Here is a 24,511-nt window from a genome sequence, read left to right as displayed (position 1 = left end):
CCATTCAGCCTATTCATGCTGCTTCAAAGAGTATGTTTGCAAGAGCTGTGGAACAATGGGGCACCTCCAACAAGCTTGCAAATGAGCTGCAAGCTCTGCAAAACCTGCTAACCACCACGTGGCAGAGGAATATCGGTCCATGGTGGATCAAACCAATTTCGAGCCTCAGAGAGAGGAGGCAGATGCTGAAGTACACGGGGTGCACACATTTTCGACAAAATGTCCACCTATAATGCTAAACGTAAAATTGAATGGCTTAACTGTAGCCATGGAACTGGACACTGGCGCTAGCCAATCCATCATGAGTAAAAAGATGTTTGAGAGACTGTGGTGCAACAAGGCACTCAGACCAGCCCTGAGCCCCATCCACACGAAACTGAGAACGTACACCGAACGGTGCACGAACTGCCACTCTGGATTGTCCTGGGCGATGGCCCCACACTGCTTGGAAGGAGCTGGCTGGGCAAAATCCGCTGGAACTGGGATGACATCCGAGCGCTATCACATGTCGATGAGACCTCATGTACCCAAGTTCTTAACAAATTTCCTTCCCTTTTTGAGCCAGGCATTGGAAACTTTTCCGGGGCGAAGGTGCGGATCCACTTGGTCCCAGAGGCACGACCCATTCACCACAAGGCGCGAGCGGTACCTCACATGATGAGGGAGAGCGTGGAAATCGAGCTGGGCAGGCTGCAACGTGAGGGCATCATCTCCCCAGTGGAATTCAGCGAGTGGGCCAGCCTGATTGTTCCAGTACTCTAAAGTGATGGCACGGTCAGGATTTGCGGCGATTATAAAGTAACTATTCATCGTTTCTCGCTACAGGACCAATACCCGCTACCTAAGGCAGATGACCTATTTGCGACGCTGACAGGAGGCAAGACGTTCACCAAGCTTGACCTGACTTCGGCCTACATGACGCAGGAGCTGGAGGAGTCTTCGAAGGGCCTCACCTGCATCAACACGCACAAGGAACTGTTCATCTACAACAGATGCCGGTTTGGAATTCGGTCGGCTGCAGCGATCTTCCAGAGAAACATGGAGAGCGTACTCAAGTCGGTACCACACACGGTGTTCTTTCATGATGATATATTGGTCACGGGTCGGGACACCGCCGAGCACCTACAAAACCTGGAGGAGATCCACCAGCGACTGGATCACGTAGGGCTGCAGGTGAAGAGGTTGAAATGCGTCTTCATGGCAACAGAAGTGGAGTTTTTGGGGAGAAAGATCGCGGCGGGCGGCATTTGGCCCACAGATGCCAAGACAGAGGCTATCAGGAATGCGCCCAGGCCACTGAGCGTCACGGAGCTGCGGTCGTTCCTGGGACTCCTCAACTATTTTGATAACTTCCTACCGGGGTTAAGCACCCTTTTAGAGCCCCTACATGTGTTATTGCGCAAAGGTGAGAACTGGGTATGGGGAAAAAACCAAGTAATTGCTTTTGAGAAAGCCAGAAACATTTTATGCTCCAACAAGCTGCTTGTATTGTATAACCCGTGTAAAAGACTTGGGCTAGCATGTGACGCGTCATCGTACGGAGTCGGGTGAGTATTACAACAAGCTAACGTTGCGGGGAAGTTGCAACCTGTCGCCTATGCTTTCAGGAGTTTGTCTTAGGCTCAGAGGGCCTACAGCATGATTGAGAAAGAGGCATTAGCGTGCGTGTTCGTGGTAAAGAAAATGCATAAGTACCTGTTTGGCCTCAAATTTGAGCTGGAAACCGATCACAAGCCACTCACATTCCTGTTCGCTGAAAACAAGGGGATAAATACTAATGCCTCAGCCTGCATACAAAGGTGGGCACTCGCGCTATCAGCGTATAACTATACCATCCGCCACAGGCCAGGCACCGAGAACTGTGCGGATGCTCTCACTCGGCTACCATTGCCCACCACGGAGGTGGAAATGGCACAGCCTGCAAACTTGTTGATGGTGGCGCAGCCCGCAGACTTGTTGATGGTCGTGGAAGCGTTTGAAAATGATAAATCACCTGTCACGGCCTGCCAGATTAGGACTTGGACCAGCCAAGATCCTCTGCTGTCCCTAGTAAAAAAACTATGTGCTGCATGGGAGCTGGGCCAGCATCCCCGTTGAAATGCAAGAGCTAATCAAGCTGTTCCAGCGGTGAAAGGGTGAGCTGTCCATTCAGGCAGACTGCCTGTTCTGGGGTAACCACGTAGTGCTACCAAAAAAGGGCAGGGAGACGTTCATCTTGGATCTCCACAGCACACACCCGGGTATAGTAATGATGAAAGCAATAGCCAGATCCCACGTGTGGTGGCCCGGTATCGACTCTGACTTAGAGTCCTGTGTACATCAATGCAGCGTATGTGCTCAGTTGAGCAACGCCCCCAGAGAGGCACCACTAAGTTTGTGGTCCTGGCCCTCCAGACCATGGTCGAGGATCCATGCCGATTATGCGGGCCCGTTTCTCGGTAAAATGTTCCTGGTGGTGGTGGATGCTTTTTCAAAATAGATTGAATGTGAAATAATGTCGGGAAGCACCGCCACCGCCACCATTGAAAGCCTGAGGACCATGTTTGCCACCCACGGCCTGCCTGACATACTGTTCAGTGACAACGGGCCATGTTTCACCAGTGCCAAATTTAAAGAATTCATGACCCGCAATGGGATCAAACATGTCACCTCAGCTCCGTTTAAACCAGCCTCCAATGGGCAGGCAGAGCGGGCAGTACAAACCATCAAACAGAGCCTTAAACGAGTCACAGAAGACTCACTCCAAACCCGCCTGTCCCGAGTACTGCTCAGCTACTGCATGAGACACCACACGCTCACGGGGTGCCCCCGGCTGAGCTACTCATGAAAAGGACACTTAAAACCAGACTCTCGCTGGTTCACCCCAACCTGCATGATCAGGTAGAGAGCAGGCGGCAGCAACAAAATGTAAACGATGGTCGCGCCACTGTGTCACGGGAAATTGATCTGAATGACCCTGTGTATGTGCTAAACTATGGACATGGTCCCAAGTGGATCGCAGGCACGGTGATAGCTAAAGAAGGGAATAGGGTGTTTGTAGTCAAACTAGACAATGGAGAAATTTGCAGAAAGCACCTGGACCAAACGAGGCTGCGGTTCACAGACTGCCCTGAACAACCCACAGCAGACACCACCTTTTTCAAGCCCACAACACACACCCAAAGGATCAGCGACACCACCCCGGACCAGGAAATCGAACCCATCACCCCAGGCTCAACAGCCCTGCAGGGCCAACAACACACCAGCCGAGCGAGGGCACAGCCAACACACCAGAACAGACATTTGTACCGAGGCGGTCCACCAGGGAAAGAAAGGCTCCCGACCACCTCACCTTGTAAATAGTTTTCACTTTGACTTTGCGGGGGGAGTGACGTTGTGTATCTGTAAAGCATGCACTCCTATGTTCCGCCACCAGGGAGCTCATCCCCTGAAGTCCCAAGGGATGCTGGGAGCACTGTAGGGCCCGTTCCTCACTCTGGAGTGTCTTATAAAACAGACTGGGGTCACTGTTACTTTAACCTCCCTGTCTGCAGCCTCATCTGTGTTAGGAACACAATAGATTGAGGGATAAATATTGCAAACATTGCCACAGGATCTTTTACAACCACTTGAGAGGGCAGACAGGACCTCAGTTTAACATCTCATCTGAAAGACAGCACCTCTGACAGTGCAGCATTCCCTCAGTGCTGCACTAGAGTATCAGCCTAGATTTCTGAGCTCAAGTTCCTGGCGTGGGATTTGAATCCACAAACTTCTAGACTCAGAGGCGAGAATGCTACCCACTGAGCCACGGCTGACTCTCAGAAATAACGTTGGGCGATGGTGGAGAATGAGCGATATCGAATTGGTTGCCCGTTATACACCGCACTCGTTTGACTCTAACGGAAAAGGAAATAAGACCGGGTGTATCATGACGGTTAATTCGATATCACCTATTTTACTCGGTTGGAACAGGAGTAGGCCATTCAGCCCCTCGTGCCTGCTCCACCTTCCAATTGTCTCCCAGCATCCGCAGCTCTTCGGGAGAGAGAATCCCAGATTTCCACTCCCATCGGCCAAAGTTAACATGATTTCCGTGTAGATGTTTGATGTGCAGCTTTCCCTTCGAGTGTTTCTGCAGCTATGGCGCTGTTAGATGAAGATATACCAGTTGCCCGAGTACTGACCTGACACTCCCATAGCCTGAGGATTAACCACCAGAGGACTGTAAGGTGAAGTTACAGGGAATTTTTCGGCACAGAGGCGGATCAGAATGTGGAAAGCTTTACCGCAACAACAACAATAACTTGAATTTAACCTCGTAAAACATCACAAGGCGCTGCACATCAAACAACGTTTGACACCGAGCCACATAAGGAGCTATTCCGACAGATGATCCAAAGCTTGTTCAAAGAGGTAGGTTTTAAGCAGCGTCATAAAAGAGGAGAGAGGTAGAGAGGCGGAGAGTTGCAGGAATGGATGAGGTTACAGAGTAAGGGAGGGGCGAGGCCATGGAGGGATTTGAAAACAAGAATGAGAATTTTAAAATCGCATTGTTGCGCCGGCGTTGGAGTGTCAGCAGTGGCTCAGTGGGTAGCACACTCATCTCTGAGTCAGAAGGTTGTGGGTTCAAGTCCCACTCCAGAGACTTTAGCACAAAAATCTAGGCTGACACTCCAGTGCAGTGCTGAGGGAGCGCTGCACTGTCGGAGGTGCTGTCTTTTGGATGAGATGTTGAACCGAGGCCCCGTCTGCTCTCTCAGGTGGACGTAAAAGATCCCATGGGACTATTTTGAAGAAGAGCAGGGGGAGTTCTCCCCGGGGCCAATATTTATCCCTCAATCAACATAACAAAACCAGATTATCTGGTCATTATCACATTGCTGTTTGTGGAAGCTTGCTGTGCGCAAGTTGGCTGCCGCGTTTCCCACATTACAACAGTGACTGCAAAAGTACTTCATTGGCTGTAAAGCAGGTTTGGACGTCCAGAGGTCGTGAAAAGTACTCTATAAATGCAAGATCTTTCTTTCTTCATTGAAGTGGTTCAGTGGGCAACTGCTGCACACACTGTGGGAATGAATGATACGGGCCAGGGCGGTCCCAGCTTTCGTTCCCGGGCGTCGCGGGGTTAATTCATCTCTGCTGGGCTGGAAATGATGTGTAAATGTTGCTCTTTCACGCCTTTTAAAATTGCCTCCTGTGTTCCTGCGACGCGCCACTGCTTATGAAAAATGAAAAATCATTTCTGCAGGTTCACAAGCGTGCAGGTTCCAAAAGACATGCAGCGCCCAAAGGGTTAATCTGCGCAGTTTGCTTTCAGTAACGAGTGCCAGTGGCAAGAACATATGTTTTGGGTGTATTTATTGTTGTGGTTGACAGGATGTTGCGACTGTTTGCTTTGGACATTCTCGATCCATGTGAACCTGATTGCCTGGTCCGTATCATTCATTCCCACAGTGTGTGCAGCAGTTAGCCACTGAACCACTTCAATGAAGAAAGAAAGATCTTGCATGTATACAGCTCCGTTCACGACCCCATGAATCCAACCTGCTTTACAGCCAATGAATTTGCTTAGGTATTTGCCTCCCCACAAAGATTGATGGGCCGAAAGAGTTTATACATTTAAAACAGGCACAAAGCCAAACTGATGTACACCACTATTTAATGCTTTTATAAAGTGAACATAATGACTCCAAAACTACAAAGATATATCAAATTTTTAGGAAAAAAAACATTCATTTATATAGCGCCTTTCACCATCTCAGGACATCCCAAAGCGCTTTACAGCGGTGCAGTACTTTGTTTTTGGAGTGTAGTCACTATTGTAATGTTGGAAACGCGGCAGCCAATTTGCGCACAGCAAGCTCCCACAGACAGCAACGACCAGATAATCGCTTTTCTGATGATGTTGATTGAGGGATAAATATTGGCTCCAGGACACCGGGGCTAACTCCCCTGCTCTTCTTTGAAATAGTGCCATGGGATCTTTTACGTCCACCCGAGAGGGCAGACGAAGCCTCGGTTTACGTCTCATCTGAAAGACGGCACCTTCGACAGTGCAGCACTCCCTCAGCACTGCACTGGGAGTGTCAGCCGAGATTGTTTTGTGGTCAAGTCCCTGGAGTGGGTCTTGAACCTGCAGCCTTCTGGCTCTGGACATCCTGGAGGACGAGGTCCAGAGGAGGAGAAACGTCTGTACCTCACCCTCCTGTCCCTCTCCTGCAGCAGCTGGTGCTGCTCTGCCTGGCCTTGCCTCCTCCACCCATTCCTCCTACAGACAAAGGGGGGGCCCTTAGCAAGATGCCCAGAACCAATCACACCCTTTCTCCTGGTGACTCCTATAAGGTGTCCAATGGGTAGAGTAACACAGGTGAAATCTTCAGTGTGTTGTTGAAGTTGTGACACACTGTTCCAGAAAGTCTCCTGATGTGATTTTAAAGTCCTCTTCAAACGCAGTGCAAGCAGTCACTCTGAATCAGGAAGTGAACAGTGAAAGCTGAACATGCCTTGAAGTAGCGCTTGAAATCCACAATAATTATTTCTTTCCTCCTATTCAGCTGGTCACCGTTAGGAGAGGGCATTCGTTGAAGTATTAGGTACCAAAATGTGGTTAATGAGCGCTAGCAGACGATTTAACTGATCCTCTGGGCAGCCAGTTACTAGGTGCACTTCAGCTCCTTTACCAAGATGGCGCCTTGCGCTAAACCCAGGCTAAACCAGTGTTTCAGCTCAAGACCCCACCTTGGCCACCTTGGAGGCTCTTTAGCGCCTAAATTATCCGGGGAAAATCCCCACCATCCAGGTTCCAATTTTCGGTTATAACAACAACAACTTGCATTTATATAGCGCCCTTAATGTAGACAAACGTCCCACGGCCCATCACAGCAGGACCATCAGACAAAATTGGGTGTGGATTCAAAGAAGGCACTATTAGGACAGGTGGCCAAGGAGATTTAAGGAGGGAGTGAACAGAGGGGAGAGCAGTGGTGAGGCAGAGGGGTTTAGGGAGGGAATTCCAGAGCTTAGGGCCCAGGCGGCTGAAGACACGGCCACCGATGGTGGGGCCAAGGACAAAGGGACAAACTCACCAGAGGTCAATCTTTGCCGTTGACGTTTTATTTGGTAACACCAGTAAAACCTGACAGAAATAAAGGGGGAGAAGTTACTGAAAAGGGCAGGTGTTCTCACCTGGGGCCGTGTTCCCACGGACAGTTGGCAGTGCGACTCACTGAATGTGGACCCACGGCTGTCCGAAAGATCAGAGGGCAAACGTCTCAAACGAGAATTTTTCCACAGCAATAAACCCCTCTCGTCCCCCGACATCTGCATTTTCCCAACTTTCTCTTAAGTTCAAGCTTTATCGCTGAAAAAAAATTCAAGCACAGAGTTAGCGAGAAGGGAAAATGTCACGTTGGGAAAACACAGCTATCTCCAGGCATTAAAACAAGTTTGTTTTTAAGAGTCTATAGTGAACGAAAATGCGAAACAACCTAAATTAATTTAATCCTTCCAGTTCTGACAAAAGGCCATCGACCCGTTAACTCTGTTTCTATCTCCACAGATTCTGCCTGACCTGCTGAGTATTTCCAGTATTTTCTGTTTGTATTTTCGTTCCTTCTCTTTCCTCTTAACTTCAAATGGGCAAATAATTGGAAAAATAATTCTCCCAGTGACTTCCTAATTCCTTGTTTGGATTTAGGGGAATTCCATCCCCTGCTGGTGAGTCATTGCAGTGCCAATTGTCCGAGCTGCTCTCCATAAAGGCAGCTCCTGCCCGCGACTCGATCATTCTCCCATCAAGAGACACGGAGTCAGGATGCAGCCTCTCCCTCTCCTGTGCTGGGTGCTAGCGGTTACTCTCTGCATTTCTCTCCTGACGGAGGCTCACGAAAAGCAACTGAAAGGTGAGCATATTGCACAGAGCTGCACTTGTACCTGTGAGGTGCTGCTACCTCCAGGAATGATGAGGTTAAGGTAGTGGCACTTATTAATAATTGCAATGCAAGTACAGAGCTGAAAATGACTTAAACATAATCTCTCATTAGTGAAAGAGACTGTCTTTTAGATTTCCGTGCTGTGCTGTATGTAGAAGCTACTCCGCCCACAACTTTCTAAAATCTTTCTGACCCAGAAACTCATGTCGGGCAGTGGAGCAAAACGTGTGTGATCAGAACGACCGCCCTAACCCGAACCCTAAACCTATCCCTAACCCTAACCCTAAACCTAACCCTAACCTAACCCTAACCTAACCCTAACCCTAACCCTAACCTAACCCTAACTCTAACCTAACCCTAACCTAACCCGAACCCGAACCCTAAACCTATCCCTAACCCTAACCCTAACCCGAAACCTAACCCTAACCTAACCCTAACCCGAACCCTAATCCTATCCCTAACCCTAACCATAAACCTAACCCTAACTTAACCATAACCTAACCCGAACCCTAAACCTAACTCGATCCCTAACCCTAACCCTATCCCCATACCTATCCCTAACCCTAAACCTATCTCTAACCCTAACCATAAACCTATCCCCAAACCCTAACCCTAACCCTAACCCTAACCCAAAAACTAACCCGAACCCTATCCCTAACCCTAAACCATCCCTAACCCGAAACCTATCCCTAACCCTAACCCTAACTCTATCCCTAACCCTAACCCTATCCCTATTCCCAACCCTGACCCTAACCCTGAACCTAACCCTGACCCTAACCCTGACCCTAACCCTGACCCTAACCCTGGCAGGTGCTTCCTATAATGAGCGCCGATCTGATACCGCCCGATTAGCGACACTGCCCGTGACAAATTTCTAGGCTGCTGCGTTTTCCAGCTGGGGGAGTGTGGGGTCAGTCGGGGGGAGTGTAGGGGTTGGTCAGGGGTAGTGTGGGGGTCAGGGAGAGTGTGGGGGTTGGTCAGGGGTAGTGTGGGGATCAGGGGGAGTGTGGGGGTCGGTCGGGGGGAGTGTGGGGGTCAGTCGGGGGGAGTATGGGGGTCGGTCGGGGGGAGTGTAGGGATTGGTCGGGGGGAGTGTGGGAATTGGTCAGGGGTAGTGTGGGGGTCAGGGGGAGTGTGGGGGTCAAGGGTAGTGTGGGGGTCAGGGGGAGTGTGGGGGTCGGTCGGGGGGAGTGTGGGGTTCGGTCGGGGGGAGTGTGGGGTCAGTCGGGGGGAATGTGGGATCGGGGGGGTGGGGGTCGGGGGGAGTGTGGGGCTCAGGGGGAGTGTGGGGGTCGGTCGGGGGGAGTGTGGGGTCAGTCGGGGGGAATGTGGGATCGGGGGGGTGGGGGTCGGGGGGAGTGTGGGGCTCAGGGGGAGTGTGGGGGTCGGTCGGGGTGAGTGTGGGGTTCGGTCGGGGGGAGTGTGGGGGTCGGGTGAGTGTGGGTGTCAGTCAGGGGGAGTGTGGGGGTCGGGGGGCGTGTGGGAGTCTGGGGGAGTGTGGCGATCGGTCGGGGGGAGTGTGGATGACAGTCAGGGGGAGTGTGGGGGTCGGAGGGCATGTTGGTGTCGGTCAGTGGGGCGTTTGGGGGTCGGGGGAGTGTGGGGGTTGGGGGGAGTGTGGGGGTCGGTCGGGGGGAGTGTGAGGGTCGGTCGGGGGGAGTGTGGGGGTCGGTCGGGGGGAGTGTGGGGGTCAATCGGGGGGAGTGTGGGGGTTGGTCAGGGGGAGTGTGCGGGTCGGTCGGTCGGGGTGAGTGTGGGGATCAGTCGAGGGGAGTGTGGGGTCAGGGGGAGTGTGGGGTCATGGGGAGTGTGGGGGTCGGTCGGGGGGAGTGTGGGGTCGGGGGGAGTGTGGGGTCGGGGGGAGTGTGGGGGTCGGTCGGGCACTGTATGTGCTGGTTTAGGTTGGAGTCCTTATAGAATTGACGGCCCTGATCTCAGTGCCCTTGCCTGGTTGCACCACCCGGGGTCTCAGCACTGCTGAGCTGGGTCAGGGTCCCGACAGCACCAGCGAGGGGGAATTGCCGGCTTTGAATGAGGGTGCTCCCGCTGAGAGGCAGTGGGAATGTCCGCTGCATCGCTCGGATTGACGGTGAGCTCCTGGCTCAGCGGTAGAATTCCCGCCACCAAGTCAGAACAACAACAACTTGCTTTTGTATAGCGCCTAGTACGAACACCCCAGTGCGTGTCACAGGGTCGCGATTAAACAAAATTTGTCACCGCGCCATGTAAGGAGATACTCAGGCAGAGGGCCAAAAGCTTGGTCAAGGGGGTAGGTCGAAGGAGCATCTTAAAGGAGGAGAGAGAGATAAAGAGGCAGAGAGGTTTAGGGAGGGAGTTCCAGAGCTTGGGGCCTCAGTTGCTGAAGGCACGGCCACCGATGGCAGAGCGATTATAATCAGGGATGCGCAAGTGGCCAGAATTAGAGGAGTGCGGAGGCTTGTAGGGTCGAAGGAGGTTTTTAGAGATAGGGAGGGGCGAGGCTATGGAAGGATTTAAAAATAAGGGTGGGGGTTCGAATCCCAGTCCAGGCGGTCCCGGTGAGTGGAAGCTGGAACTCCGGCTGGGAATTCCAGGCTGACTCCGGATGGACACTCGCGCCCGGTGGGAGGGAGTTGCGCCCCTCATCGCATGGTGTGTGGGAGCCCACTAAACCCTTATACCATGGGGGACTAACCCTCCCACCCCCATCAGCTGCGATACAGAGGGTTACAGTCACGGAAGGAATGTTAACGTTGCTGCCTGTCAGACTGTTATCCAGCCACTCGGCTGACACTCCAGCGCAGTGCTGAGGGAGCGCTGCACTGTCGGAGGTGCCGTCTTTCAGATGAGACGTTAAACCGAGGCCCCGTCTGCTCTCTTAGGTGGACCTTAAATATCCCATGGTACTATTTCAAAGGAGAGCAGGGAAGTTCTCCCCGGTGTCCTGGGGCCAATATTTATCCCTCAATCAACATCACTAAAACAGATTATTTGGTCATTATCACATTGCTGTTTGTGGGAGCTTGCTGTGCGCAAATTGGGTGCCGCGTTTCCCACATTACAACAGTGACTACACTCCAAAAGTACTTCATTGGCTGTAAAGTGCTTTGGGACGTCCTGAGGTTGTGAAAGGCGCTATATAAATGCGAGTTCTTTCTCACAAACCAACACTGTCCCTTTCAAACCTTCGAACACACAAGTCGTTGCGGCAAGTCACAGCATGGCCGCGTTTACGGGAGAGCAGGCAACAAAATGGTCAGCTCTTTCCAAGGCTGGACCTTCCGTCCCTTGCATGTCGGACATGCAGGGAGCTCAGTGTCGGGGTCAGTGTCCGGCTCCTAACCCTAACCCTAACCCTCAATGCAGTGCTGATTATCCAGTGCACCTACGATAAAATGCGTTGCAAGGAAAGCCGCAGGCGGCAAAGGATTTCTTGGGTGCGGTTTTCTCTCCAGTTGTTACAGCGACCACAAGATGTTGCAACTTATTCCTTTTGTACTGATCCGTAACTTGGATTTAATGCTTATAATGATTGCCGAACCAGTCCGTCAGCTGCCGTGAGTGGTTGCCATGGTGACCTGAAATCAGGCCTCTCGGCCAACCAGGCTCCACATATGTTTCCACTCGTAGAATCATAGAATGATACAGCACAGGAGGAGGCCATTCGGCCCATCGGGCTCCAGCCGGCTCTTTGAAAGAACTGCCCAATTAGTCCCACTCCCCCTGCCCTGTCTCCGCCGCCCTGTCAGCCGTGGCTCAGTGGGCCGCACTCTCACCTCTGAGTCAGAAGGTTGGGGGTTCAAATCCCACTCCAGAGTCGTGAACACAAACATCTCGGCTGAGGGAGCGCTGCACTGTCGGAGGTGCCGTCTTTTGGATGAGACTTTAAACTGAGGCCCTGTCTGCCCTCTCAGGTGGACCTATAAGATCCCAGGGCACTATTTTGAAGAAGAGCAGGGGAGTTTTCCCCGGTGTCCTGGGGCCAATATTTATCCCTCAACCAACATCACTAAAACAGATTATCTGGGTCATTATCACATTGCTGTTTATGGGATCTTGCTGTGCGCAGATTGGCTTATTTCCACTTCTTACATTACTACTCTTCAAAAGTTATTGGCTGTAAAGCGCTTTCAGGCATTCGGTGGTCGTGAAAGGGGCTATATAAATGCAAGTCTTTCCCTTTGTTTCACACGCCACATTGCCCATTAGCTATTGGTTTCACTCGGTCCTTACTGGATCCTTACAACCAGAACAGCGAGGAGAACTTAACCCCAGCAATCTGGGTGGGATTTAAACCCTCAAGGTCGAGCCCAATCTCCGTTCCATGTTCTTACTCTGGGGTTCGCAGGGTTCAGAAACAGCACGCAGAGGGAAAGCCCAGTTCTACGGGCAGCCCAGAGTTAATTCAAGCCTTTATCCAGGATGTGGGTGCCCCACCAGCTCAACACCCAGCTGATCTTCAATGATACAGCTCTACATTGATTCCAAACCGATCACTGTTTGCAGTGCACAGGTGCAAAGTCACAAGCAACGTGCAATTCAAACCTGCTTTAATCACCCAGACCTATTGAAAGCATCTGCTCCCATAGCCACAAGCTGAACAAAGAAACACTTACGTTTCTATCGTGCCAGACATCTCAAAGCACTTTGCAGCCACTTCACTGGAAAAGTTCGAGATGTAACCGGTTGTTAAGGAAGTGCAGGGGGAATGAAAGGGAGGAGGGGAGGAAAGAACAAAAGGGAAGGTCTGTGATAGGGTGGAAGGCAGGAGAGATTAGAGAGACAAAAGGGATGGTGGGCACAAATGAGATGGTAATGGGACAAGTTAAGAAACAAAAGTTGAGTCTAGACGGGGCGTAAATGGTGGAATCATCGGCAGTTGCCGTGGGAAACAGAGAAAAGAAGGGCCGAAGGGTTTGTAAGAAATAAAGGATGAAAGTGAGCAAAATCTGGGCAGAGGTTCTGGTCTGAAATTGTTGAACTCGATGTTGAGTCCAGAAGGCTGTAAAGAGCCGAAGCGAAGGATGGGGTGCTGCTCTTCGAGCTTGCGTTGAGCTTCATTCACATCGTTTCTGTTACATTTCTAACTTTTGCCAGTTCTGACGAAGGGTCACAGACCCGAGACGTTAACTCTGTTTCTCTCCACAGATGCTGCCTGACCCGCTGAGATCCCCAGCACTTTCTGTCTTTATTTCAGATTCCAGCATCCGCAGTGTTTTGCTTTTTTGTATAAGTATTTTTGAAGCGTCGTCACTTTTGTAGTCTAGGAAACGCAGCAGCCAATCTGCGCACAGCAAGCTCCCACAAACAGCAATGTGATCATGACCCAGATAATCTGTTTTTTTATTTTGTTATGTTGATTGAGGCGTTAAATATAGGTCCCAGGACACCGGGGATAACTCCCCTGCTCTTCTTCGGAATAGTGCCATGAGATCTTTTACAACCACCTGAGAGGAGCAGACTCTGTTTAGCGTCTCATCCAAAAGACGGCACCTCCGACAGTGCAGCACTCCCTCAGTACTGCACTGGGAGTGTCAGCCTAGATTTATGTGCTTAAGTCCCTGGAGTGGGACTTGAACCCACAAACCTTCTGACTCTGAGGCGAGTGTGCTGCCCACTGAGCCACGGCTGACAACTGTAGTTTAGCTTCTGTTTTAGTTTCTGATTTTTTTTTAGAATAAAGTAGGTTTATTGTGCAAGTAAGGGCGGTGGAAGCAGATTCAATAGTAAATCTCAAAAGGCAATTGAAGCTATAGATATAGATACATACTGGGCCATGGGGAAAGAGCAGGGGGAGTGGGACTAATTGGTAGCTCTTTCACCAAGCGGAACAGGCACGATGAGCCAAACGGCCTGCTCCTGTACTGTACGATCCTATGATCGTGTGTGATACAAAGCAGAGCTGAGCCCACTAAATCCAGGGTGTAGTCGTGTTGTGGCCGAGCCACCCAAGGGTTGAGTGTTCAAATCTCACCAGGACAGCCTGTGAAGTTGAATTTATCAAATCTGGTCATTTGTGGGCCAGATAACTTTGAAAGTTTTGTTATGGAGGCCAACTGTTGTCACTGACATCCTTGGGGGAAGGGAACCTGTCGCCCCAACACGTGACCACAGTCTGCACTCTGCCCAGACGCAAGTTGTTCAGTTTTGCGAACAATCGCTCAAGTTGCTCGTCACTGTAATAGAGCTCCACCGAGTGGACTACTGATGTAATTACAATGGCTGATGTAATAACAATAAACGGTCATGTGGCAAGGTCATGTGACACAGTTCTTGTTCAGGAGCCATCTTGTGTGTGTGTGTGCTTGCGTGTGTGTAGTGGTGTCTGAAGCTATCACAGCCAACACCTTCCCCAGGCAAAAAGCCTCGTCATTCTAGCAACCTGGAAACAAATGAAAAACGAGTCAGTAAAGTCGCAATGTTTTTAATTCTAGCCATGGGCCCTACTCCAGTCCCATTTGGGATTTTACTAAAAGGGAGCTTGATGATGTCACAGCAGAAGTGCTACACAAGATGGCTACCACCAGTTACCTTGCAGCCAAATGGTTTCTGAGGCTTTCTTTTCTGTTAGGCACAATTTTGAATCTGACAGCAAGTGAGCTGCCAGAAGCTGTGCTCAGTGCGATTGACCTGGGGCCAATGCTTCAGGAGGGCGGGCTGGGGGAGATTCCAACTACAAATGCCATCAGAAGTGGCAGTATAAAAGATTAAGGAGTGAACTAATTGAGGTATTTAAGGCGGAGATAGACAGATTGTTGAGCGATAAGGGAGTAAAGGGTTATGGGGAGCGGGCGGGGGAGTGGAGCTGAGTCCATGATCAGATCAGCCATGATCTTATTGAATGGCTGAGCAGGCTCGAGGGGCCGAAAAACCTAATCCTGCTCCTATTTCTTATATTCTTATGTTTAAGTTGATGAAAGGATTTGATAGGGTAGATGGACAGAAACTATGGCCAGAATTTTCACAGGAGCAGATTGTTCGAAGCCGCCGGGGGAGGGGGGGAAATGGGGAAATGTGAAAGTTGTATAAATCTAACCCCTCGACTGCAGCCGCCACCAACCTGCCCACTTTCACCGTTCACTCAGGCGGGACACTGGGGGGGGGAGCGAGCAGCCTATCGACTGCCAGGAGGCGGGTTGGCAATTTAAATATGCTAATGAGGCCTGAGGCCTGTGTTTTGCCGGTTTGACTGCAGGCGGCCGGGGGTCCCACGGCTCGGGGAGCAATCCTTGTGGGCTGGGAGGAGCAGGAGTATTTCCTTCCAGCCCCCCCTCAAAGCCCCCACACCACCCCCCCCCCCCCACAACTGCCTGCACCCCGCCGGGGTCAGGCTTTGGACCGTCCCAGAGATCAGACCCCTGCCCTCACTGGGCTTGGAACAGTCCAGCGCCCCCCCTCCACGCCCTCGTGGCATGAAACCTCCCCCCCCACCCCCCCATCCCTCTCCATCCTGGGCCCAGCACCGGCCTGCTCCTGTGGTGTCCCGTTCAGCGTTCCCCGCCCGGATCAGGCAGGCTCCCGGACGGAGAACACGGCCTTTACGTCGCACGCACGCCGTGAAGTTAAAACTCCACCGGTTGCCAGGAAACCCGAAGTTCGCCATTTCCCGTCATCTCACGGGTTCCTCCCGCACCGTGTGAGTGGGAAACGGGAAAATCCAGCCTTATTTCCTCTGGTGGGGGGAGTCAAGAACAAGTGGGGGGGGAGGGAGGGCAGAACCTTCAAATTAGAGCCATGCCGTTCAGGCATGATGTCAGGAAGTCAGACACACAGGGCAGTGCGAATCGGGAAAACTCGCTCCCTTAAAAAGCTGGTGAGGCTGCGGGGTCAATTGAAAATTTCAAAACTCAGATTGATAGATGAAGTATTAAGGGTTACGGAGCCAAGGCAGGTAGATGGAGTTTAGACACGGATCAGCCATGAACAGGCTCGAGGGGCTGAATGGCCTCCTCCTGTTTCTCTGTAAATTCTGAGGCCAGCACCACATCCATCGCTATTTGGCCACGGGGGGAATTCGCAGACTGAATTAAAATACAGAAATTAATCAGGAGTAAATCTACTGGGGGGTGGGCAGGGGGAATGGTGGGTGGGGGGGGTGGGCAGGGAGTGGGGATTGTGGGTGGTAGTGGGGGGAGAGCAGGGGGAAGGGGTGTTGTGGGCCGGGGGGGTGTTGTGGCCAGAGAGGTGGTAGTGGGGGAGGGGCCGGGGGTGGGGGAGGGCGGGGGGGCGGGGGTTGTGGGTCGTAGTGGGGGGGAGGGCAGGGGGGCCGGGGGGTGTGGGCTGGGGCGATATGCTAGGCAGGAAGACAGTAAGACTTCCTCCTTCAGTGACTGTGTGTTTGTTGCAGGTGGGAGAGTCTTGTGCTGCAGCAAGAAGAAAGGTCGCTGCCTCCGATGCCCGGGCACGATGCTTCACGGAGGTAACGGAGAAACCCGCTCACAACTTAAACACAGCCTGAGCTCTGACGAAGCAATGGCTCACAGTTTGTGATTTGTCGAGACTGAGGCTAGTCAACTCCCTCAATGGGTCAGAGGGCAGACACATGGGGGGGTCAGAGGGCAGACACATGAGGGGTCAGAGGGTAGACACATGGGGGGGATCAGAGGGCAGACACATGGGGGGGTCAGAGGGCAGACACATGAGGGGTCAGAGGGTAGACACATGGGGGGGATCAGAGGGTAGACACATGGGGGGGATCAGAGGGCAGACACATGGGGGGGATCAGAGGGTAGACACATGGGGGGGTCAGAGGGCAGACACATGAGGGGTCAGAGGGTAGACACATGGGGGGGATCAGAGGGTAGACACATGGGGGGGATCAGAGGGCAGACACATGGGGGGTCAGAGGGTAGACACATGGGGGGATCAGAGGGCAGACAAATGGGGGGGAGCAGAGGGCAGACACATGAGGGGTCAGAGGGTAGACACATGGGGGGGATCAGAGGGTAGACACATGGGGGGGATCAGAGGGCAGACACATGGGGGGGTCAGAGGGCAGACACATGAGGGGTCAGAGGGTAGACACATGGGGGGGATCAGAGGGTAGACACATGGGGGGGATCAGAGGGCAGACACATGGGGGGGATCAGAGGGTAGATACATGAGGGGTCAGAGGGTAGACACATGGGGGGGTCAGAGGGAAGACACATGGGGGGGTCAGAGGGTAGACACATGAGGGGTCAGAGGGTAGACACATGGGGGGGATCAGAGGGTAGACACATGGGGGGGATCAGAGGGCAGACACATGGGGGGGATCAGAGGGTAGATACATGAGGGGTCAGAGGGTAGACACATGGGGGGGTCAGAGGGAAGACACATGGGGGGGTCAGAGGGCAGACACATGGGGAGTCAGAGAGCAGACACATGAGAGGTCAGAGGGAAGACACATGAGAGGTCAGAGAGTATGCACATGAGGGGTCAGAGAGAAGACACATGGGGAGTCAGAGGGTATGCACATGAGAGGTCAGAGGGTATGCACAGAGGAGTCAGAGGGAAGACACATGAGGAGTCAGAGGGTATGCACATGAGAGGTCAGAGGGTATGCACATGAGAGGTCAGAGGGTAGACACATGAGAGGTCAGAGGGTAGACACATGAGGAGTCAGAGGGTATGCACATGAGAGGTCAGAGGGTATGCACATGAGGGGTCAGAGGGAAGACACATGAGGTGTCAGAGGGTATGCACATGAGGGGTCAGAGGGAAGACACATGAGGAGTCAGAGGGTATGCACATGAGAGGTCAGAGTGTATGCACATGAGGGGTCAGAGGGAAGACACATGAGGGGTCAGAGGGAAGACACATGAGGAGTCAGAGGGTATGCACATGAGAGGTCAGAGGGTATGCACATGAGGAGTCAGAGGGTAGATACATGAGGAGTCAGAGGGTAGACACATGAGGGGTCAGAGGGTAGACACATGAGAGGTCAGAGGGTAGACACATGAGGGGTCAGAGGGTAGACACATGAGGGGTCAGAGGGTAGACACATGAGGGGTCAGAGGGAAGACACATGAGAGGTCAGAGGGTAGACACATGAGGAGTCAGAGGGAAGACACATGAGGAGTCAGAGGGTATGCACATGAGAGGTCAGAGGGTATGCACATGAGAGGTCAGAGGGTAGACACATGAGAGGTCAGAGGGTAGACACATGAGGAGTCAGAGGGTATGCACATGAGAGGTCAGAGGGTATGCACATGAGGGGTCAGAGGGAAGACACATGAGGTGTCAGAGGGTATGCACATGAGGGGTCAGAGGGAAGACACATGAGGGGTCAGAGGGAAGACACATGAGGTGTCAGAGGGTATGCACATGAGGGGTCAGAGGGAAGACACATGAGGAGTCAGAGGGTATGCACATGAGAGGTCAGAGTGTATGCACATGAGGGGTCAGAGGGAAGACACATGAGGGGTCAGAGGGAAGACACATGAGGAGTCAGAGGGTATGCACATGAGAGGTCAGAGGGTATGCACATGAGGAGTCAGAGGGTAGATACATGAGGAGTCAGAGGGTAGACACATGAGGGGTCAGAGGGTAGACACATGAGAGGTCAGAGGGTAGACACATGAGGGGTCAGAGGGTAGACACATGAGGGGTCAGAGGGTAGACACATGAGGGGTCAGAGGGAAGACACATGAGAGGTCAGAGGGTAGACACATGAGGAGTCAGAGGGAAGACACATGAGGAGTCAGAGGGTATGCACATGAGAGGTCAGAGGGTATGCACAGAGGAGTCAGAGGGAAGACACATGAGGAGTCAGAGGGTATGCACATGAGAGGTCAGAGGGTATGCACATGAGAGGTCAGAGGGTAGACACATGAGAGGTCAGAGGGTAGACACATGAGGAGTCAGAGGGTATGCACATGAGAGGTCAGAGGGTATGCACATGAGGGGTCAGAGGGAAGACACATGAGGTGTCAGAGGGTATGCACATGAGGGGTCAGAGGGAAGACACATGAGGAGTCAGAGGGTATGCACATGAGAGGTCAGAGTGTATGCACATGAGGGGTCAGAGGGAAGACACATGAGGGGTCAGAGGGAAGACACATGAGGAGTCAGAGGGTATGCACATGAGAGGTCAGAGGGTATGCACATGAGGAGTCAGAGGGTAGATACATGAGGAGTCAGAGGGTAGACACATGAGGGGTCAGAGGGTAGACACATGAGAGGTCAGAGGGTAGACACATGAGGGGTCAGAGGGTAGACACATGAGGGGTCAGAGGGTAGACACATGAGGGGTCAGAGGGAAGACACATGAGAGGTCAGAGGGTAGACACATGAGGAGTCAGAGGGAAGACACATGAGGAGTCAGAGGGTATGCACATGAGAGGTCAGAGGGTATGCACATGAGAGGTCAGAGGGTAGACACATGAGAGGTCAGAGGGTAGACACATGAGGAGTCAGAGGGTATGCACATGAGAGGTCAGAGGGTATGCACATGAGGGGTCAGAGGGAAGACACATGAGGTGTCAGAGGGTATGCACATGAGGGGTCAGAGGGAAGACACATGAGGGGTCAGAGGGAAGACACATGAGGTGTCAGAGGGTATGCACATGAGGGGTCAGAGGGAAGACACATGAGGAGTCAGAGGGTATGCACATGAGAGGTCAGAGTGTATGCACATGAGGGGTCAGAGGGAAGACACATGAGGGGTCAGAGGGAAGACACATGAGGAGTCAGAGGGTATGCACATGAGAGATCAGAGGGTATGCACATGAGGAGTCAGAGGGTAGATACATGAGGAGTCAGAGGGTAGACACATGAGGGGTCAGAGGGTAGACACATGAGAGGTCAGAGGGTAGACACATGAGGGGTCAGAGGGTAGACACATGAGGGGTCAGAGGGTAGACACATGAGGGGTCAGAGGGAAGACACATGAGAGGTCAGAGGGTAGACACATGAGGAGTCAGAGGGAAGACACATGAGGAGTCAGAGGGTATGCACATGAGAGGTCAGAGGGTATGCACAGAGGAGTCAGAGGGAAGACACATGAGGAGTCAGAGGGTATGCACATGAGAGGTCAGAGGGTATGCACATGAGAGGTCAGAGGGTAGACACATGAGAGGTCAGAGGGTAGACACATGAGGAGTCAGAGGGTATGCACATGAGAGGTCAGAGGGTATGCACATGAGAGGTCAGAGGGTAGACACATGAGAGGTCAGAGGGTAGACACATGAGGAGTCAGAGGGTATGCACATGAGAGGTCAGAGGGTATGCACATGAGGGGTCAGAGGGAAGACACATGAGGTGTCAGAGGGTATGCACATGAGGGGTCAGAGGGAAGACACATGAGGGGTCAGAGGGAAGACACATGAGGTGTCAGAGGGTATGCACATGAGGGGTCAGAGGGAAGACACATGAGGAGTCAGAGGGTATGCACATGAGAGGTCAGAGTGTATGCACATGAGGGGTCAGAGGGAAGACACATGAGGGGTCAGAGGGAAGACACATGAGGAGTCAGAGGGTATGCACATGAGAGATCAGAGGGTATGCACATGAGGAGTCAGAGGGTAGATACATGAGGAGTCAGAGGGTAGACACATGAGGGGTCAGAGGGTAGACACATGAGAGGTCAGAGGGTAGACACATGAGGGGTCAGAGGGTAGACACATGAGGGGTCAGAGGGTAGACACATGAGGGGTCAGAGGGAAGACACATGAGAGGTCAGAGGGTAGACACATGAGGAGTCAGAGGGAAGACACATGAGGAGTCAGAGGGTATGCACATGAGAGGTCAGAGGGTATGCACAGAGGAGTCAGAGGGAAGACACATGAGGAGTCAGAGGGTATGCACATGAGAGGTCAGAGGGTATGCACATGAGAGGTCAGAGGGTAGACACATGAGAGGTCAGAGGGTAGACACATGAGGAGTCAGAGGGTATGCACATGAGAGGTCAGAGGGTATGCACATGAGGGGTCAGAGGGAAGACACATGAGGTGTCAGAGGGTATGCACATGAGGGGTCAGAGGGAAGACACATGAGGAGTCAGAGGGTATGCACATGAGAGGTCAGAGTGTATGCACATGAGGGGTCAGAGGGAAGACACATGAGGGGTCAGAGGGAAGACACATGAGGAGTCAGAGGGTATGCACATGAGAGGTCAGAGGGTATGCACATGAGGAGTCAGAGGGTAGATACATGAGGAGTCAGAGGGTAGACACATGAGGGGTCAGAGGGTAGACACATGAGAGGTCAGAGGGTAGACACATGAGGGGTCAGAGGGTAGACACATGAGAGGTCAGAGGGAAGACACATGAGAGGTCAGAGAGTATGCACATGAGGGGTCAGAGAGAAGACACATGGGGAGTCAGAGGGTATGCACATGAGAGGTCAGAGGGTATGCACAGAGGAGTCAGAGGGAAGACACATGAGGAGTCAGAGGGTATGCACATGAGAGGTCAGAGGGTATGCACATGAGAGGTCAGAGGGTAGACACATGAGAGGTCAGAGGGTAGACACATGAGGAGTCAGAGGGTATGCACATGAGGGGTCAGAGGGTATGCACATGAGGGGTCAGAGGGAAGACACATGAGGGGTCAGAGGGTAGACACATGAGAGGTCAGAGGGTAGACACATGAGGGGTCAGAGGGTATGCACATGAGAGGTCAGAGTGTATGCACATGAGGGGTCAGAGGGAAGACACATGAGGGGTCAGAGAGAAGACACATGAGGAGTCAGAGGGTATGCACATGAGAGGTCAGAGGGTATGCACATGAGGAGTCAGAGGGTAGATACATGAGGAGTCAGAGGGTAGACACATGAGGAGTCAGAGGGTAGACACATGAGAGGTCAGAGGGTAGACACATGAGGGGTCAGAGGGTAGACACATGAGGGGTCAGAGGGTAGACACATGAGGGGTCAGAGGGTAGACACATGAGAGGTCAGAGGGAAGACACATGAGAGGTCAGAGAGTATGCACATGAGGGGTCAGAGAGAAGACACATGGGGAGTCAGAGGGTATGCACATGAGAGGTCAGAGGGTATGCACAGAGGAGTCAGAGGGAAGACACATGAGGAGTCAGAGGGTATGCACATGAGAGGTCAGAGGGTATGCACATGAGAGGTCAGAGGGTAGACACATGAGAGGTCAGAGGGTAGACACATGATGAGTCAGAGGGTATGCACATGAGAGGTCAGAGGGTATGCACATGAGGGGTCAGAGGGAAGACACATGAGGTGTCAGAGGGTATGCACATGAGGGGTCAGAGGGAAGACACATGAGGAGTCAGAGGGTATGCACATGAGAGGTCAGAGTGTATGCACATGAGGGGTCAGAGGGAAGACACATGAGGGGTCAGAGGGAAGACACATGAGGAGTCAGAGGGTATGCACATGAGAGGTCAGAGGGTATGCACATGAGGAGTCAGAGGGTAGATACATGAGGAGTCAGAGGGTAGACACATGAGGGGTCAGAGGGTAGACACATGAGAGGTCAGAGGGTAGACACATGAGGGGTCAGAGGGTATGCACATGAGAGGTCAGAGTGTATGCACATGAGGGGTCAGAGGGAAGACACATGAGGGGTCAGAGAGAAGACACATGAGGAGTCAGAGGGTATGCACATGAGAGGTCAGAGGGTATGCACATGAGGAGTCAGAGGGTAGATACATGAGGAGTCAGAGGGTAGACACATGAGGAGTCAGAGGGTAGACACATGAGAGGTCAGAGGGTAGACACATGAGGGGTCAGAGGGTAGACACATGAGGGGTCAGAGGGTAGACACATGAGGGGTCAGAGGGAAGACACATGAGAGGTCAGAGGGTAGACACATGAGGAGTCAGAGGGTAGACACATGAGGGGTCAGAGGGTAGACACATGAGGGGTCAGAGGGTAGACACATGAGAGGTCAGAGGGTAGACACATGAGGAGTCAGAGGGTAGACACATGAGGGGTCAGAGGGTAGACACATGAGGGGTCAGAGGGTATGCACATGAGAGGTCAGAGGGTATGCACATGAGATGTCAGAGGGTATGCACATGAGGGGTCAGAGGGAAGATACATGAGGAGTCAGAGGGTAGACACATGAGGGGTCAGAGGGTAGACACATGAGGGGTCAGAGGGTAGACACATGAGAGGTCAGAGGGTGGACACATGAGGAGTCAGAGGGAAGACACATGAGGAGTCAGAGGGTAGACACATGAGGAGTCAGAGGGAAGACACATGAGGAGTCAGAGGGAAGACACATGAGGAGTCAGAGGGAAGACACATGAGAGGTCAGAGGGTAGACACATGAGAGGTCAGAGGGTAGACACATGAGGGGTCAGAGGGAAGACACATGAGGAGTCAGAGGGAAGACACATGAGGGGTCAGAGGGTAGACACATGAGAGGTCAGAGGGTAGACACATGAAGGGTCAGAGGACAAGCACATGGCGGGCTGGGGTAGGGGAGGTATCCATTTTCTTGTTTCCCTGAAAACCAGCTCCCGGGTCTTGTAGTAATTGTGTCTTTAAATTAATAAAAAGCAACAGAGATCCTCGCCAAGCCACTCCAAAATATAAATACTTAAAACGGAAACTTTTGCAGGACTGCGGGGGAAAGAGCAGGAGAGCCGGCACAGGCTCGAGGGGCTGACTGGCCTCCTTTTGTGCTGTGCGACTCTGCAATGCCAGCCACACGTAGCCCAGAGTCAGGCTTCCTTCCCGTGCAGGACCTCCGTGAACCAGTTGGGATGTTAACACAACCCAGACTGGTACGTTCCTCAGCACCAGTCGCCCCCCCCCCCCCACGGCGGGAGAGAAGGGGAGGGGTGCGGGGGTCGGGGGGGTCTAAATCACTGGGCTGATTTCCTATGCAATCGCTGTCAGGCCATCAAAATCCATGCAAGTACGCGGCTGGAAATTCCATTCTCAACCTACGCAAATTCTGTCGGGGAGAAAGTCAGGCCCCTGGTCGCATAGAATCATGCGGCACAGAAGCAGGCCATTCGGCCCATCGTGCCTGTGCCGGCTCTTTGAAAGAGATATCCAATTAGTCCCATTTCCTGCTCTTTACCCGTAGCCCTGCACATTCTCTCTTCGGGTATTTATCCAATTCATTTTTGAATGTTATTGAATCTGCTCCCATCACCCTTTCAGGCAGCGCATTCCAGATCACTGCATAAAAAAAAGTTCTCAGCTCCCCCTCTAGTTCTTTGGCCAATTACCTTAAATCCGTGCCCTCTGGTTACTGGCCTTCCTGTATTGGAAACTCTCCCTATGTACTCTTATCAAAACACCACATCATTTTGAACACCTCTGTTAAAACTCTCCTTAAGCTGCTCTGTTCTGAGGAGAACAACCCCAGCTTCTCCAGTCTCTCCATACAACTGAAGCCCCTCATCCCTGGTATAATTCTGGTACGTCTCCTGGGCACCCTCCAGGCCTTGGCATTCAAAGCCAACAGGTGGATCCTGGGCCTGGGCCAGTCGACGGAGCACTTTTCAAACGCTTCAAGCAGTCTGGTTTTAAATGTAGAAATTCAATACGTTCATGGCGGGGATTAAGCTTTTAAGGATAACAATGCGCTCAGGACATTGGGGGATGAGATGCAACTCCCATGAAACCTCTGTGCTTGTCATTTTGGCTAATTTCCTGTCTGCTCAATGGAGCCAAGAATGTCAGGTGTCACTCCGAGTGTGGCTCAGCAG

At 52.3% G+C, this 24,511-nt stretch overlaps 1 long non-coding RNA gene across 1 annotated transcript in view; it reads right to left on the bottom strand.

The window, feature by feature from the left end:
• The window catches only part of LOC139234737 (uncharacterized), a 147,924-nt gene that overhangs the window by 36,653 nt on the left and 86,760 nt on the right, over nt 1-24,511 (bottom strand). Inside the window, exon 2 of the long non-coding RNA XR_011588334.1 lies at nt 7,168-7,342. This is a non-coding gene — a long non-coding RNA (uncharacterized lncRNA). The remainder of the gene's footprint in view (nt 1-7,167; nt 7,343-24,511) is intronic.

This window comes from Pristiophorus japonicus, chromosome 22 (genome assembly GCF_044704955.1).
Source record: "Pristiophorus japonicus isolate sPriJap1 chromosome 22, sPriJap1.hap1, whole genome shotgun sequence".
In the NCBI taxonomy this organism is placed as follows: domain Eukaryota; kingdom Metazoa; phylum Chordata; class Chondrichthyes; family Pristiophoridae; genus Pristiophorus; species Pristiophorus japonicus.
The sequence above is the reverse complement of the archived record's forward strand: the minus strand, read 5'-3'. Positions and strand labels throughout refer to the sequence as shown.